The sequence below is a fragment of the Mustelus asterias genome, chromosome 12 (assembly GCF_964213995.1).
Source record: "Mustelus asterias chromosome 12, sMusAst1.hap1.1, whole genome shotgun sequence".
Taxonomy (NCBI): Eukaryota; Metazoa; Chordata; class Chondrichthyes; order Carcharhiniformes; family Triakidae; genus Mustelus; species Mustelus asterias.
The window spans coordinates 49,537,665-49,556,272 of NC_135812.1; the positions used below are offsets into that span (position 1 = coordinate 49,537,665).

General features: G+C 47.6%; 1 protein-coding gene across 1 annotated transcript in view; it reads left to right on the top strand.

Annotated features, from left to right (window-relative positions):
* The window catches only part of atp2a3 (ATPase sarcoplasmic/endoplasmic reticulum Ca2+ transporting 3), a 183,954-nt gene that overhangs the window by 13,939 nt on the left and 151,407 nt on the right, over positions 1–18,608 (top strand). The window contains exon 2 of the mRNA XM_078225189.1: positions 13,294–13,395. The gene's annotated coding sequence lies outside the window, so the exon portion shown is untranslated. The remainder of the gene's footprint in view (positions 1–13,293; positions 13,396–18,608) is intronic.

Here is an 18,608-nt window from a genome sequence, read left to right on the forward strand (position 1 = left end):
GGTGCCCCACAAGACTGTGTTCTCAGCCCCCTGCTATACTCCTATACACCCATGACTGTGTGGCCAAATTCCCCTCCAGTTCGATTTTCAAGTGGGACAGATCTCAGACAATGACAAGACAGAGTACAGGAATGAGATAGAGAATCTGGTGAACTGGTGCAGCAACAATAATCTCTCACTCAATGTCAACAAAATGAAGGAGATTATCATCGACTTCAGGAAGTGTATAGGAGAACGTGCTCTGTCTACATCAACGGGGATGAAGTAGAAAGGTCGAGAGCTTCAAGTTTTTAGGTGTCCAGATCACGAACAACCTGTCCTGGTCCCCCCCCGCCATACCGACACTATAGTTACAAAAGCCCACCAATACCTCTACTTTCTCAGAAGACTAAGGAAATTTGGCATGTCAGTTATGACTCTCCAACTTGTATAGATGCACCATAGAAAGCATTCTTTCTGGTTGTATCACAGCTTGGTATGTCTCCTGCTGTCCCCAGGATCGCAAGAAACTAGAAAAGGTCATGAATGAAGCCCAATCCATCACGCAAACCAGCCTCCCATCCGTTGACTCTGTCTACACTTCCCGCTGCCTCGGCAAAGCAGCCAGCATAACTAAGGACCCCACGCACCCCGGACATTCTCTCTTCCACCTCCTTCCGTCGGGAAAAAGATACAAAAGTCTGAGGTCACGTACCAACCGACTCGAGAACAGTGTCTTCCCTGCTGCTGTCAGACTTTTGAATGGACTTAGCTTGCATTAAGCTGATCTTTCTCTACACCCTAGCTATGACTGTAACACTACATTCTGCACCTCTCGTTTCCTTCTCTATGAACGGTATGCTTTGTCTGTATAGCGCACAAGAAACAATACTTTTCACTGTATGCTAATACATGTGACAATAATAAATCAAATCAAATCAAAATTAAATGGACAAAGGCCTCCTGTCTAAACTTCTCCACCCAGCATTTTGTGGCAGGATGATGGATGTTTCTGCTCCGTTCATCTTCTGCTCATTTCACAAAGGGTGTAGCCACCTTGCCTTTTTTACAGCTCTTACATCAAAATAATTTTTGGGATTATAGATAAGGCAATCTTATTAATAATAATAATCTGAATCGTCCAACAATCTTCTGCCTATGTGGAATTTGCACATTCTCCTCGTGTCTGTGTGGGTTTCCTCCGGGTGCTCCGGTTAACTCCCACACTCCAAAGATGTGCGGGTTAGGGGATTGGCCATGCTAAATTGACCCTAGTGTCAGGTGGATTGGCAGTGTAAATGAGGGTTGCGGGAATAGGGCCTGGATTGGATTGTGGTCGGTGTAGATTAGATGGGCCGAATGGCCTCCTTCTGTACTGTAGGGATTTTATGGATTCTAATCTGAACATGAAACTGAGGGGGCCAAACATCATCAGCCAATTTATCTGTATCTTCCTTTTGCTCAGATGTACACTTGTACAGTTGTGTTTTGCATGCTGTCTTTCTGCACTTTCTCAGCCAATCTCCCCACTACACTGCTGCAAATGTTGGCTTGCATCAAAGTTTGGCTGTATGGGCACTGACTGATATTGGGGTATGAAGTGCGGGTCCCTGATGTCCTCTCCCTGGCTCACAGGTACTGCTCACTTTCCCATCACACCTGCGATAGGTGAACCAACACAACCTGATATCCAACCTGGAGTTCTCTAACTTGTCTCTTTGGTTAGTTTTGTGTCTGGCGATTTGTTGTTCTTGCTGCCAATCCTGTGCAGTTTATTCTGTTTGCTGTTCCCTCTACCTCTCGAGTTCCTCTTCAGTGGTGGGTAAAGTTTTGGAATCCATAATCCAGGAAAAGGCATTAACAGGCACTTGGAGAGGTTTGAATCAATTAAGGAGAGACAGTGCGATTTGTAAAAGGCAGATTGTGCTTGACGAAGAGAATTGAATCTTCGATGAAGTAACAGACATGGTTGATGGAACATGGTGGATGTTGTCTAGATGGATTTTAAGATGGATTTTAAGAAAGTGGTTGACAAAGGGCCACATAAAAGGCTGGTTAACTAAATTGAGGTGTCTGGAATAGGGGGGTCACTAAAACAGAAAAACAGCAAGTTGAAGTAAATGGTTATTTTTCAGATTGGAGGATGGTCGACAGTGCTGCTCACCAAGGGTCAGTCCTCGGACCATTGCATTTTTTGCTCCAGGTAAATGGTTTGGATATAGGAATACAGAGCAGAGATTCAAATAATTCCGTAACGTTGTTCTTTCACAGGATGTGTGTCTCGCTGGCTAGGCCAGCATTTATTGCCCATCCCTAGTTGCCCATAGGAAGGTGGTAGCAAGCCACTTTCTTGAACCACTGCAGTCTACCATGTGGTGTAGTCTTGGAGGAGAACTTGCAGGTGGTGGTGTTCCCATGTGTCTGCTGCCCTTATTCTTCTAGATGGTAGTGGTCGTGGGTTTGGAAGGTGCTGTCAAAGGAGCCTTGGTGTGTTTGTGCGGAGTCTGCACGTTCTCTCCGTGCCTGCATGGGTTTCCTCTGGGCGCTCTGGTTTCCTCCCCACTCCAAAGATGTGCGGGTTAGGTGGATTGGCCATGCTAAATTGCCCCTTAGTGTCAGGGGGACTAGCTAGGGTAAATGCATGTGGTTATGGGGATAGGGTCTGGGTAGGATTGTGGTCGGTGCAGACTCGATGGGCCGAATGGCCTCCTTCTGCACTGTAGTGATTCTGTGATTCTATGTCGGTGTTCCTGCAGTGCATCTTGTAGATGGTACACCAAGTTGCTACTGTTTGTTGGTGGACGGAGTGAATGTTTATGGATGGGGTGCCAATCGTGGACTGCTTTGTCATGGCTGATATCGAGCTTCTTGAGTGTTGTTGGAGCTGCACACTTGAAAAGCTCTTCTCATTAGCTGATAGTGCAAGTACTAGGGGACAGATGAGAGATGCAGGGGGAGTGCAAGGTGGAACTCTTTACGCATCATGCCAATGACCTGGAACTAGTTGCCCTTGAAGGTGGTGGAAGAGGAAATGATGAATGATTTCAAAGGAGGTTGGATCATAGAATCCTCACAGTACAGAAGGAGGCCATTCGGCCCATCTAGTCTGCCCAGGTCCTATTCCCATAACCCCACCCATTTACCCTGCTAATCCTCCTGATACCAGCGTCAATTTAACATGGCCAGTCAACCTGACCCACACATCTTTGATCCTGGAACTTGGCTGGGTGCACAGACTCTCCGCTGGCAGCTGCAGTGTTGTTGCCAGCCTCTGGCCGGTAGCTTTTGGGGGTTGGGATTTCCAGCCTCGGGGTTCTTGATTCTGGGGAAGGTCTGCCCTTGTCCATCTCAGTGTGGATAGCAGTCAATTCAATCGCCCTTCTTGAAAGATGGTGACGCGGGGCTCTCACTGGCTCTTTAGTCGTGGGTAAGACCTCTGATTTAGTAATGCCCTCGGGCTTTACCTGTCCTGGAGCCACTGGTTGGTGGTGAGGCAGCAAGGAGACCCAGCTGAAACTGGCTGGATTCTTTTTGATATCTATTCAACAATAAAACAGATGATAAACTATATTTAAAATCTATATTAATTAGGAGATACTGGATGGAATCTCTATCAGCTAATGCAGTAATGGCCTAGAAATGACCTGAAAAAGCTTCAGCATTGAGATAGATAATACCAATGGAGCCAGGAAAATCAGGAGTGCTGCTGTTATCTTAACCTCCCTTCACTCCCCTCCGTCATTCGTGGGACTGATCCCCCTTGACCCCCACATGCACAAGCACCATTGTGGGACTGATCCCCCTTGACCCCCACATGCACAAGCACCATTGTGGGACTGATCCCCCTTAACCCCCACATGCACAAGCACCATTGTGGGACTGATCCCCCTTAACCCCCACATGCACAAGCACCATTGTGGGACTGATCCCCCTTAACCCCCACATGCACAAGCACCATTGTGGGACTGATCCCTCTTAACCCCCACATGCACAAGCACCATTGTGGGACTGATCCCCCTTGACCCCCGCACGCATAAGCACTATCGTGGGGGCGATCTCCCTTCACCCCACCACCCCCTCCCCACTCACCAACCACGGGACTGATTTCCCTTCGTCCCATCCCCAACTTCTCATCAATGGCATTCTTGTCCCTCACACTTGCCACCCCGACACAGTTTAGCCAATCGTAGATACGCAAACCTATTTGGAGCACTGCGGATTGGCGCCCAGAATGGGACATGGGAAGGTTTTGGGAAACTTTGGATGGAGCTGAAAACTGGTCCCCAGGTAAAACTTGGGGAGTTTGTGTTACCCTTGTTGTAAAATCTTACCTACCATTGGTGCACCAAGCTTGTATCAATGGGCAGTCCATGTGGAACCATTTTGATTTGGGAACTCTGTAACCTGACACTGCAGGAAGAAGAGGGAATGTTGGGGTACTTGTAAAGAGAGCTTGATGTTTTAAACCGGAGCATTCACATCGGATCATTCACCTGGTTAGAAGATGACTCATAATGCCTGAAATAAAATCTCTTGAACTGGGACAGTATCCCTTTGGATAAGGATTTGTTAACCAAATCAGTTCGCAAATTAATGAAAAATAAGATGGATGTTTGTCTTTGATCAGAATTGTAAAGATATTTTGTTCGAGTCATTGCATTTGTTTGAATGTAAACTTGGGGAAGTGGGGTGGGAGGAGGGAAATGGAAAATGTTTGATTAATTTGAATTCAGTGCCAGTGAGCAGTTTGTGGTACTGAAACTGGGCTTTCCATAGAGGGGAAGGTCAGAGTCGGGCAGTATATCTCCGTAAGTAATGGAGAAGCATTGGGTCTCGGTGACAATGCAGATGGCTCGTCAGCTGCCTGACTTTGCCTTTATGCAAATTGAGGCTTGCAATGAAGCAACATGCAAATCTGAGCCGAGGAGCATTCGTAGCATCTGTGGAAACAGAGGCGGAGCAAGTCGCAAAAGGTCTCCCTCTCTCTGTAAACCGTGCACTGCTAGCTTCAGTTAATCTCTGCTGGCTGTGCTGAAATATCTACAGTAAGAAGTCTCTCAACACCAGGTTAAAGTCCAACAGGTTTATTTGGTAGCAAATACCATAAGCTTTCGGAGCACAGCTCCTTCGTCAGATGGAGTGGATATCTGTTCTCCAACAGTGCACAGACACAGAAACCAAGTTACAGAATACTAATTAGAATGCAAATCTCTACAGCCAGCCAGGTCTTAAAGGTACAGACAATGTGGGTGGAGGGAGCATTCAACACAGGTTAAAGAGATGTGTATTGTCTCCAGGCAGAACAGCTAGTGAGATTCTGCAAGATCAGGGGGAAAGCTGTGGGGTTACTGATAATGTGACATAAATCCAACATCCCGGTTTAGGCCGTCCTCGTGTGCGGAACTTGGCTATCAGTTTCTGCTCAGCGACTCTGCGCTGTCGTGTGTCGTGAAGGCCGCCTTGGAGAACGCTTACCTGAAGATCCAAGGCTGAATGCTCCCCCACAGGAAGAGAACAGTCTTGCCTGGTGATTGTCGAGCGGTGTTCATTCATCCGTTGTCGTAGCGTCTGCATGGTTTCCCCAATGTACCATGCCTCGGGACATCCTTTCCTGCAGCGTATCAGGTAGACAACGTTGGCCGAGTTGCAAGAGTAGGTACCGTGTACCCGTTAGATGGTGTTCTCACGTGAGATGATGGCATCCGTGTCGATGATCCGGCATGTCTTGCAGAGGTTGCTGTGGCAGGGTTGTGTGGTGTCGTGGTCAGTACCTGAAATATCTAACCAAGGAACCCTTGGCCCTCACTGAGATCACACAACTTCAATTGGGCAAATAAAACTGAGTGTGCAATATTCTTAAATTCCCAAAGGGTAATTAGGGATAGGAAAAAAAATTCTGGCCTCGGCAGTGAAACTCCCATCCCCAGGAAGGAATATTTTTAAAAATTAGGACTAAGTGTTGAAGACGTGTTGGGGGCAGCACGGTGGCACAGTGGTTAGCGCTGCTGCCTCACAGCGCCAAGGACCTGGGTTCAATTCCTGGCTTGGGTCACTCTCTGTGTGGAGTCTACACATTCTCCCCATGTCTGTGTGGGTTTCCTCCGGGTGCTCCAGTTTCCTCCCACAGCCCGAAAGATGTGCGGGTTAGGTGGATTGGCCATGTTAAATTGCCCCTTAGTGTCAGAGGGACTAGCTAGGGTAAATGCATGGGGTTATGGGGATAGGGCCTGGGTGGGATTGTGGTCGATGCAGACTCGATGGGCCAAAAGTCCTCCTCCTGCACTGTAGGATTCAACCCCCGTGTCTGCGTGGGTTTCTTCCGGGTGCTCTGGTTTCCTCCCACAGTCCAAAGGTGTGCAGGTTAGGTTGATTGGCCATGCTAAATTGCCTCTTAGTGTCCCGAGATGCGTAGGTTAGAGGGATTAGCGGGTAAATATGTAGGGATACAGGGAAAGGGCTTGGGTGGGATTGTGGTCGGTGCAGACTCGATGGGCCAAATGGCCTCTTTCTGCACTGTAGTGTTTCTATGATTCTATGATAAGAAATCCTGCTTTCCCTTCTTGCCATACTATGCTGAATATTCTGCCTGTCTTGTCGTCCACTAGAGGTGGCAGGGCTGAGGGTAACCTGTTGTCAGACCAGCTAACTATCCACACGCGGGAGGGTCTGTGCAGAACTGTGAGGAAGTTTGAGGACTTTGGCTCTGTGCTCGATGGAGTTTGGAAGGATGAGGGAGTATCTCATTGAAACTTATAGAATACTGAAAGGCCCGGATAGAGTGGATATGGGGAAGATGTCTCCATTGGTAGGAGACACTAGGATCCGAGGGCACAGCCTCAGATTGAAGGGACGACCCTTTACAACCGCGATGAGGAGGAATTTGTTCAACCAGAGGGTGGTGAATCTGGAATTCATTGCACTGAGGGCTGTAGAGGCCAGGTCATTGAGTGTATTTAAGACAGAGACAGATAAGTTCTTGATTGGTAAGGGGATCAAAGCTTATGGGGAAAAGGCATGTGAATGGGGTTGAGAAACTTATCAGCCATGATTGAATGGGTGGAGCAGTTTCGATGGGCAGAAAGGCCCGGTAGCACAGTGGTTAGCACTGCTGCTTCACAGCTCCAGGGACCTGGGTTCGATTCCCGGCTTGGGTCCCTGTCTGTGTGGAGTTTGCACATTCTCCTCGTGTCTGCGTGGGTTTCCTCCGGGTGCTCCGGTTTCCTCCCACAGTCCAAAGATGTGCGGGTTAGGTTGATTGGCCAGGTTAAAAATTGCCCCTTAGTGTCCTGGGATGCATAGATTAGAGGGATTAGTGGGTAAAATATGTAGGGATATGGGGGTAGGGCCTGGGTGGGATTGTGGTCGGTGCAGACTCGATGGGCCGAATGGCCTCTTTCTGTACTGTAGGGTTTCTATGATTTCTATGATAATTCTGATCCTATGGTCTTATGGGAGTGCGGTCAATTGCTTCCGTTTTCTGTTTTCCTCCCCTTCCTGACAGTGGGCCAGGGCTCAGTCTCTCTTCACAAGCGCATTAACCTAACGGGCAGGAAGAATCTGATCTGCACCTCCTTCTGTACGGGCAGCTGCTCTGTATGGGTCTTTGTACAACACTGCTCATCAGTGAGGCTGTGTGCCTGGTGGGCTCATGAGGAGACCAGTGTTGAGAGTGGGGAGCTGGGTAGGGGTTTAGGATGGTTACCGAGGGGAGGAGGTATGGATAGTAGAAGTGGGTGTTAGGGAGGTGGATTATCAAAGCTATCAGGAAGCCTGGAGGAATCATGGGTGTGGGACGTCCTGAGATACTGGGCTAAGCTTGTGTAAGCCTATGTGTGTTTGCAGCTGCATCTGCTCAAGACAAGTGCAGAGAATTCTCCAAACCAGGAGTGAGATGCCTGGCTGGATGCAGCAGAAACAACACACAAGAAGCTCCACAGCATTTGGGGCAAAGCAGCCCACTTGATCAGTGCCCCATCCTCCACTTTAAACGTTCACTCTCTCCACCAGCAGCACACATGGGCGGCAGTGTGTACCATCTACAAGATGTATCACATCGTCAAGGCTCCCTTGACAGCACCTTCCAAACCCACGAGCCCCGCACCTATCTGGACTTACGCACACTCCTCCCTTTCTAAGAAACTGTATTTCTACACTGTAATGGCCATGAAACCCAAAAGACTGCAGCAATTTGGCTGCTTTTGATGATGTGATATTTCTCCCATACGCATTTGTCCACCCTTATTGTTTACTGTTTACTGACTGGGGAAATTTCAGCCCAGTAGAAATATGCAAAGTAACATTTCCGGGCCGAATCCTGGGAGTTAACAATGTGAGACAACCCTAGAGATTTACAAGTCAGTAGGAGCCCACCTCAGGATTCCCAGACCAATGAAGGAGGGTGGATGTGATGACGTCCACAAGGGGCAATGGCATTGGTCACAAGGGTTTAACAGTGCTTGGATTTTTGAAGCTGCAGCAACTCAGGGTTGGAGTGGGGACAAAGGGAGGCTGATCCCTGGCTGGGCTCCTGCTAATCCCTCTGACACTAAGGAGCAATTTAGCGTGGCCAATCCACCTAACCCGCACATCTTTGGACTTTGGGAGGAAACTGGAGTACCCGGAGGAAACCTACGCAGACACAGGGAGAATGTGCAAACTCCACACAGACGGTGAAGGAGGCTGGGTCCCTGGCGCTGTGAGGCAGCAGTGCGAGCCACTGTGCCACCATGCTACCCGTATTTGAGGGAGCAATGTTGGCCAGGACACTAGGAGAATTTCCTTCCCTTTCTTAAGTGGGATCTGATACACCCACATGAGAAGGTAGGCAGTTCAGTAACTTGTGACAGGTCCGGACACACGCAAGGAGTTAATGCTGTACATAAGGAAGTTTTTGGTAACCGTACTATAAACATCAGTGTGTAAGGATATTTGTGCTATTCAGTCTCGCATCTAAACTGGTTTGAATTTGAATATTTGTATTAATTCCATAACCAGGAAGCTATTTCTTTCGAGCTTCTTTGTATTGCCCAGACTAGTTTTGTGTAGGTAGAATGACTGCCTGGGGAGATCTCCACTTTTGTACTGTCAAAAACAGCAGAGAGATATATTGTACCATCTCCCCACCTTTAACACACACCACATAGATGAGCTTGGTCACACACGTATGTGCTAAAAAGCATTATTGTATATTCATAGCAACAACAGTGAGGTTCAGTGTGGCATATTGCTAGGGATTTGCTTTTTTTTGGACACTTCTCACTTCTTATTGATGAGAAAACACTGGACTTCTGTGGGATTACCATTGACCAGAAACAAAACTACACCAGCTATATAAACATTGTGGCTACCAGGGCAGGTCAGAAGCTGGGAATTCTGCAGCAAGTAACTCATTCCCTGACTCCCCAAAGCCTGTTGACCATGCACAAGACACAAGTCAGGAGTGTGATGGAATGCTCTTCACTTACCTGGATGGATGCAGCTCCAACAACACAAAAAACCTCAACACCATCCAGAACAAAGCAACCCGCTTGTTTGGCACCACACCCACCACCTTCAACATTCACTCCTTTCACCGGTGTTGCACTGTGGCAGCCGTGTGTACCATCTCCAAGATGCCCTGCAGCAACTCACCACAGCTTCTTCAGCAGCACCTCCCACTACCATCTAGAAAGACAAAGGCAGCAGATTCCTGGGAACAACCACCAGCTGCAAGTTCCGCTCCAAGTCACACACCATCCTAACTTGGAATATATCTCCGTTCCTTCCCTGTCACTGGGTCAAAATCCCTAACTGCAATATGGGTGTACCTACACCAAAGCAGCTCCTCAACACTTTCTGAATGAGCCCAGGTGGCATACTCTTTTGGGCGGCATGGCGGTCCAGTGGTTAGCACTGCTGCCTCACAGTGTCAGGGACCCGGGTTCGATTCCCAGCTTGGGTTGCTGTCTGTGTGGTGTTTGCGTAGGTTTCCTTTGGGTGCTCTGGTTTCCTCCCATAGTCCGAAGATGTGTGGGTTAGGTGGATTGGCTATGTTAAATTGCCCTTTAGTGTCAGGGGGACCAGCTAGGGTAAATACATGGGGTTGTGGGGATAGGGACTGGGTGGGATTGTTGTCGGTGCAGGCTCGATAGGCCGAATGACCTCCTTTTGCACTGTAGGATTCTATGGAAGGGAACAATCATCTTTGTGTCTTTGTGCCTTCTGCTCTGTTCCCTGGCGGAAGTTGATATAAGCTTGAAGCTGCCTTGTACAAGGCACGCAAATCCAGAGTGAAACCTCTGTCCAGCTAATGGGAGAGTCCCAGCCCTGTCCAAAGTCCTGGGATTAAATTCATTCACATTTTTTGGTTATTTCTGTGATAGATTCTGTAAGTCTCAAATAGAATCATTGGGGATGGGGGGTTCCAGCTGTTCTCATCAGCGGGATTTTCTGGTCCCGCCAGTGGTGAAGCCATCCCCCCTCCCCCGCCGCCATGGGAAATTCCATCGACAGCAGCGGGACTGGAAGATCCTATAGGCGGGCTCCTGTGGGCTGTCTCCCGCTGCTGAGAAACACACCACAGGGGGCGCGTAGAAATCCCCCCCCACCCCCCCCCCCCAACTACCCCGAATTATTACAGTGCAAGACAGCAAATGCTGGATCACTTTCAAGAAGTGAGACAGCATCTTTGGAGAGAGGAAAGGTGAAAGTTTCTGCTCAATGGCCTGTCACTGGAACCAGCTCTGATGAAAAGTCCTTGACCTGAAATGTGAACCCTGCTCCTCTCAGCCCTGCCTGACCTGCTGAGTATTTCCACAATTACTCCTGTCTGTGGATTGGGTGTTGTTGGGAAATGGGGACGAGTCGTTTCTCTCAGACTCACTTTGTGCAGCTTTTGCTTCTCTTCAATTAATTTTGGCCAGACTGGCATCATTGTCTAAGCAGTGGGTATGTTGCCAAAATGATGGACAGCGAAGCCACCTGTAAGAGGAATTTTCCAGGGTGGCCCTCTGGGGGGGGTCTTGTACCTAGCTGACCTCAACCAATACAGAGACCACGAAAGGCAGCATGCAATTAAAGAACAAAAGGGAGTTTATAGCTAATGTATGCATCAGGAGACCAGATGGTCAGTGAGTGCCGACTACCCTCTCTGATGTAATAGTACAAGTGGGAGATTGATGTGCTCTTCTGAACACTTCAGTTCCCTGCCCAACCCGTTACCCAAACTGGAGGTTCAATTACAATATTACATATTATTACTTTAGCCAATAACGTTTCACCTGTCAGCAAGATCGGGAGCTCATTAGTCTACTGCACCCAGAAGTTCCTCCCTCGTCACTAAGAAACCTAACTACGTAAATCTGGTAGAGAAAGTTTCTGTGACACCTGCAGATTTTAATTGGTAAAGGGAGTCAGTTCTCTTGCCTGAATCCTGCCTCCTTTATCAGCACGAGAAACTGTACCAGCCTCACTGACCAGGAGTGAATGTACTCCTGTACATTTCAAAGCCCTGACTAACTTGCAGCTGCCTGACTCAAGCTGATAAGGAGAACTGCTCTCTCTATGCCCCATTGTCCCAAAGAATTTGGTCTGTTTGATACTGTCCGCTTCCCATCATGGTGAGCAGTTAGATTGCCAGTTGACCAAGATTTCATAAGGCACACATTAAGAATACACATTAAGAATACAATTTCATAATATTTGGTTAACTTGTAATTATACAGACAATATCTTTGCATATATTGCATTAGGCACATGATGAATCCTCATTCTATATATAATGCACCTTGTAATCTTCACCTTAACCTAGTCCACTTATTATAGTAAATTTAAAATGAGGGCCTTTTAATATAGGAGTTTTAAACTACTCTCATTCAGCACGCCATGAGGTTTTGAGAGTGTTGATCATAGTCTGTTACCCTGACTGGAAGGAGGATCCAGACAACATCGGGAAGTTATAAAACTGGGCAGGTTGTGTGTGAGCTGGAGTGGATTGCTGTAATGGGGGCTGATGATAACAACCAGAAACACAGATTGGAAATCAAAGCAGCCTCCATTCTGAGGGTGTGAAATTGACCTTCACGAGGAGAGTGAAACAGATGCAGACTGACTGAAGACAGTTACTGAAGGGTGGCGACAGGTGGGTGGGGAGCAAGACTACTGGGGGGGGGGGGGGGGGGGAGTAGGGACGGCGCTGCTGGGGGGGAGTAGGGACGGCGCTGCTGGGGGGAGTAGGGACGGCGCTGCTGGGGGGAGTAGGGACGGCGCTGCTGGGGGGAGTAGGGACGGCGCTGCTGGGGGGAGTAGGGACGGCGCTGCTGGGGGGAGTAGGGACGGCGCTGCTGGGGGGAGTAGGGACGGCGCTGCTGGGGGGAGTAGGGACGGCGCTGCTGGGGGGAGTAGGGACGGCGCTGCTGGGGGGAGTAGGGACGGCGCTGCTGGGGGGAGTAGGGACGGCGCTGCTGGGGGGAGTAGGGACGGCGCTGCTGGGGCAATCTGAGGACTGGCTGCTTTGGGGGGGGAGGGATGGGGCTCTGCAAGGGTGTGGTGGGGACGGGGTGTTGGGAGGGGCTCTGCAGGGGTATGTGGTGTGGACGGGATGTTGGGAGTGGGCCTGCAGGGGTATGTGGTGGGGGCGAGATTGTGGGGAGGGGGGTCTGCAGGGGTATGTGGCGGGGATGGGGTGTTGGGAGGGGGTCTGCAGGGGTATGTGGTGGGTACAGGGCTGTGGGGAGGGGGTCTGCAGGGGAATGTGGTGGGGATGGGATGTTGGGAGGGGGTCTGCAGGGGGATGGGGTGTTGGGAGGGGGTCTGCAGGGGTATGTGGTGGGGGCGAGATTGTGGGGAGGGGGGTCTGCAGGGGTATGTGGCGGGGATGGGGTGTTGGGAGGGGGTCTGCAGGGGTATGTGGTGGGGACGGGGCTGTGGGGTGGCCGTCTGTAGGTGTATGTGGTGGGGATGGGGCTGTGGAGAGGGGGTATGTGGTGGTGATGGGGCTGTTGGGAGGGGGTCTACAGGGCTATGTGGTGGGGATGGGTTGTTATGATGGCGGGAAGGGTGTGGGTGGGGGAGGGGGGTCTGCAGGGCTATGTGGTGGGGATGGATTGCTGTTGAAACCACAGCTTCATTTGCACTCTGTCTGATTGAAGTTTATGTTGGCGAAGTTTCATCTTGAGAACCTTCAGCGTCTGCTCAAACAAACCCTTCCGAATCAATCTGCTTTTGTGTTGATTTGTGCCATAACTCCGATTCCAGCTGCCAGTATCATGGCTGAAATTGATCCTGAATTATTTAGTAAGACCCCCAGTGCTCATGGCCCTTGCTTTTTTATTTCAGGTCCTGGCTTGGTTTGAAGATGAAGAAACCGTCACTGCTTTTGTGGAACCCTTTGTGATTCTCCTAATTCTAATTGTGAATGCTCTGGTTGGTGTGTGGCAGGTAAGGAAGCAACACCGATCTTATTCCACCCTCTTGCCTCTTGATTTGCCCCCTCCAATTTTGCCCCTTCTCACTAAGTGGCCATGCTGTGATTCAGTAGAGTGTGCGTCATCCAGTCCAAACTACAGCACGATGACCATCCTCACTCGATTCACACATACGAGTAACATTCAGCTTCAGTCAAGAGCAGGAATCCTCCCGTATACCCCATCCTGAGCCAATAATCTAGCCTAGGGCCTGTTGTAGCATAGTCATTGCAACCTGAGATTACCTCAACAGTGCAAGTCAGAACTCAAATTTGGGGCCACTCTGACATTCAGCGGCTCGCTACCACGTTACACAGTTGCTGGAATTTTACCGTCTTGCCCGTCCGAGGCTTCTAGAATCCCGCCCAAGGCCAACGGAAAATGTTATTCTGTGAACCTCACTCGGCCCGATTCTGGGATGGGCGAGGCGGTAAAATTCCAGCCAGTGTGTTTACACACACACCAGCTCTTTGTGATCAAATGATCAATTTTCAAGCAGATTCCAAAAGGATAGCCAACCTTAATAACTGCAAAACAGCTCCCATCTTTTGAAGTCAGTAGTAGATTTCAAAACTAATTGTGAGTTTAAAAGTGTATGTCTTCATACATTTGTTTCTGCTGTTCATGGAATCTTTTCCCTGGTTTAAATCTCGAGAGTTGCAGGAAAGGATGTGTGTAAAATGCTGAAGTAATTTATTTGTGTGTAATTCACGTGCACGTTTAACAGAGTGGATTTTTAATGAAATTAAATCCTTTGGGAAAATTTGGATGCGTGTCCTTCCCTCTCTATCACTCTCTTGGCTGGATCTATCTGGCCTAGACAGATGTCTCGAATTTTCCTTCCAGGCCGTTACTGTTTGCTGAACTTCTCTTCTGTGAGGACATCATTCTCTGGCATTCCCTACAGACATTTAAGTCTGAGGACAGCACGGTGACACAGTGGTTAGCACTGTTGCCTCAGTGCCAGGGACCCGGGTTCAATCTCGGCCTTGGGTCACTGTGTGGAGCTTGCACGTTCTCCCCGTGCCTGCATGGGTTTCCTCCGGGTGCTCCGGTTTCCTCCCACACACCAAAGACGTGCAGGTTAGGTTGATTGGCCATGCTAAATTGCCCCTTCGTGTCCCAAAATGTGTAGGTTAGGAGGATTAGTGGGGTAAATACTTGAGATTACAGGGAACAAGTCTGGGTGGGATTGTCCCTTAGTGTCAGGGCAATTATGTGGGGTTACAAGGATAGAGCCTGGGTGGGATTGTTGTCAGTGCAGACTCAATGGGCCCCTTTGCACTGTAGGGATTCTGTAAGTGTGGCCAATGTAGTCTAACTGATGGCTTTTTGATTTAGGGAATCAGGATACTGTAATAGATTCCATTATCAGAATCTATGTGTTTTAATTAAAATTGAGGCCTATGAAATTGGAGATAATATGGCATGGAAATGAAATGGATCTTGAGATAGGAAGGAGAAAGAGAGACAGAAGGTTGGGATAATAGATGTTTTGTGCTGGTAGACAGTGTTATTCCCAAGGGATTGGTGCTTTCCTCTCCAATGTTTTGTCATCCCAGTAAATACTTTGGATTGGGAACCTAAGGAAGCTTATTTAATTTTTCAATTGACATTATAACAGAAGTTATCGCAATCTTTAGAAAAAAAAGAAATCAAAGCATTTCAGAAAGGGCTAAATGTAAAGTGAATGTATAACAGCGCATGTAGCTGAACATGAAATGTGAGACTGTAGGTATTGTCTGAAAGCATCATTTGAAAACTGTCTACAAAGGAAGCACAGAGCGGTTATAATTCAGAGGTTCTAGTACATAATTCATTGAAGTTACCTCGAGGACCTAATCAGATTCAAAAACAAAATGTTTCAGATATTGAAAATATGAAATAAGAACAGAAAAATACTGAAATTACTCAGCTGGTCAGGCAGCATCTGTAGTTCCCTGTTTTCTCTATTCTCCCCTCTCATGAGTATCAGTGTTACGTTTGCTATCCAACCTGTGGAGACCATTCTAGAATCAAGGAAAAGTTGGAAAATCATCACCGGCGCATTCGCTATCTCTGCAGCTATCTCTTTTTAGAACCCTGAGACTTAGACCATCAAGTCCTGGGGATTTGCTGGATTTTAGCCCCTTAGGTTGCTCCAGTAGCTTTTCTCTGCTTATATTACCTTAACTCCCTCACTCTTGTTAGCCTCTTGTTTAGCTCCAGCTGTAGGATAGACGCAGAATATTCATTCATCGTCTGCCGTTTCCTCGTTCAAACATATGAATTAAGAACAGGAGTAGGTCCCTCGGGCCTACTGCGCCATTTAATAAGGTCATGCATAAAGTGATTGTGACCTCAACTTCACATTCCTTCGATAACCTTTAACCCCCTTGTTATTCAAGGATCTATCCAGCTCTGCCTTAAAAATATTCAAAGACCCTGCTTCCACCATCTTTTGAGGAAGGGAGTTCCAGAGATTCACTATCCTCTGAGAGAAGAAATTTCTCCTTGTCTCCATCTTAAATGAGCGACCCCAAGTTCTAGATTCTCCCACAGGACGAAACATCATCTCCACATCCACCCTGACAATATCCCTCAGGATCTTGCATGTTTCAATCAAGTTGCCTCTTACTCTTCTAAACTCCAGTGGATGTACAAGCATTGTGATAACTTCCTTTATCTCTGTCCCTGAGGACCAACATTTATTTCAGCTGCTCTTTTTATATACTTGTAAAAGCTCTTGCTACCTATTTTTATATTCCTAGTCAGTTTGAGTTCACTCTTTTTTCCTATTTTATCAATGTTTTGGTGACCATTTGCTGGTTTCTCAAACGTTCCCAATCCACAGACTTATCCCTATTCGTTACAACAAGGATCTGTTTCTAATCTAATACTATCCTTAACTTTAATAGTAAGTCACAGATGAATCTTTCATTCTGAGTTTCTGTTTTTCAGTGGAACACACTTCAGCTGAATGTTTTGATTTTTTAAATGTTTCCGACTGTTTGTTTACCACCTTTGAATTGTAGTCTCATTTGTCCACTCAACCTTAGTCAGCTCATACCTGTATAATTGGCTTTGTTTAGGTTTAGGATTCTTAATTGGGATTGGCATATTGTCACTTTCAAAATGAATGTGGAATTTATTTCCATTATAATCATTCTTTCCAAGAGGATTTAATTAAACCTGTCTCGTAGCACGATACAGGATCTAAAACAGGGAGTTAGGTGAAACAGGCAGCAGAGGCTACAAGGGAGAGTGCTGATTGGTAAGTCAATGTTCCTCTTGATTCTCTGAAACTGACTGAGTTTGGACTAAAAAAAACTTGAAAATGACATCATAGGAGGGCTGTGATTTGATTGACTAACAGAGAGCTGTATTAAATTTGAAAACCCATTTAAATTACTGGTTAGACATTGCGTTGAGACTGAGGTAATAAGGAGATATATAATTTTAAAAAAAATTAAATTAAAATTTAAAATCCAAATTTAAAAACTAATTAGATAAGATAGAGATGGAGGGTCAGCTGATGTGTTGTTCATGCATGATGTGGGAGCTGGTGGACCCCATCGTGGTTCCCAGTAGCATGTCTGTAGTAAGTGTTGGTTGCTTGAGGAACTCCGGTTCAGAGTGGATGAGCTGGATTCTGAGCTTTGAATGCGGCGACACATCAGGGAGGGGGAGAGATACCTGGACACTGTGTTCCAGGAGGCAGTCACACTCCTTGGGTTAAATACCTTGAATTCGGCCAGTGGACAGGGACAGGAGGGTGTGGCTGCGAGGGAGGCAGGTAAAGGGATCCAGGAGATAGGGTTGCAGGAGCCTCAGTCCCTGAACTTGTCCAACAGGTTTGAGATTCTTGCTCCCTGTGTGGATGGGAATGGGTACTGCAGGGAGGATGAGCAAACTGACCACGGCACCATGGTATAGGGAGCCGTTCAAGTGGGGGGAGAAAATAGAAATGTAGTCGTAATTGGGGATAGTATAGTTAGGGGCATTGACACTGTTCTCTGTGACCAGGATCGAGAATCCCGAAGGTGGTGTTGCCTGCCTGGTGCTCGGGTTCGGGATATCTCATCTGGGCTGCAGGGGAACTTGGAGTGGGAGAGTAAAGATAAAGTTGTCGTGGTCCACGTAGGTACCAATGACAGGTGGAAAAGGAACAAAGGTTCTGCTAAAAGAGTATGAACAGCTAGGAGCGAAATTAAAAAGCAGAACCAAAGAGGTGGTAATCTCTAGTTTACTACCTGAACCATGAGCTAATTGGCACAGGGTCAATAAGATTAAGGAGGTAAATGCGTGGCTCAAAGATTGGTGTGGGAGGAATGGGTTTGAATTCATAGGACATTGGCACAGTATTGGGGAAGAGGGGAGTTGTTCCGATGGGACGGTCTTCATCTGAATCGTGCTGGGACCAGAGTCCTGGTGAATTGGATAATTAGGGCTGTAGACAGGGCTTTAAACTAAATGATGGGAGGGAGGGTTCAGTTATATGGAGAATTATAAAATCCAAGTTAAAGGAGAGGGTAGGAGTGCAGCGTTAATGGAGCTGAGGGCTCAGGGGAGGTTAGTAAAGTTTCCAGACCACGTAATAGAACAGAGAGTATAGAAGGTGGCAGGAATCTAACCTCACATGAGCAGTCTGGGAATGGAGGGATACAAACGATTGGTCTAGTTGGACCAAGGAGCGGCACAGGCTTGGAGGGCCGAAGGGCCTGTTTCTTGGGCTGTACTGTTCTTTGTTCTCAGGCAGAGCAAAAAAGGTGACAAGTATGAGAAGGGAGGTGGTCAATGCAGGACTGAGGGTGTTGTACCTAAATGTGTGCAGTATACGGAACAAGGTAAATGAGCTTGTTGCACACATTGAAATTGGCCGGTACGATGTTGTGGGCATCATAGAGACGTGGCTGCAGGGGATCAGGGGTGGGATCTAAATATCCAAGGATATGTGTCCTATCGGAAGGACAAGCAGATGGGCAAAGGGGGCGGGGTTGCATTGTTAATAAGGAATGAAGTTAAATCGATAGCAAGAAGTGATATAGGATCAGAAGGCATGGAATCTCTGTGGGTAGAGTTGAGGAAAATCGCAAAGGTAAAAACTCCCATCAGAGTCTTATGTACAGGCCCCCTAGCAGTAGTCAGGATGTGGGGCAGAAAATAAATCAGGAGATAGAAAAGGCATATAAAAAAAGGCAATATTAC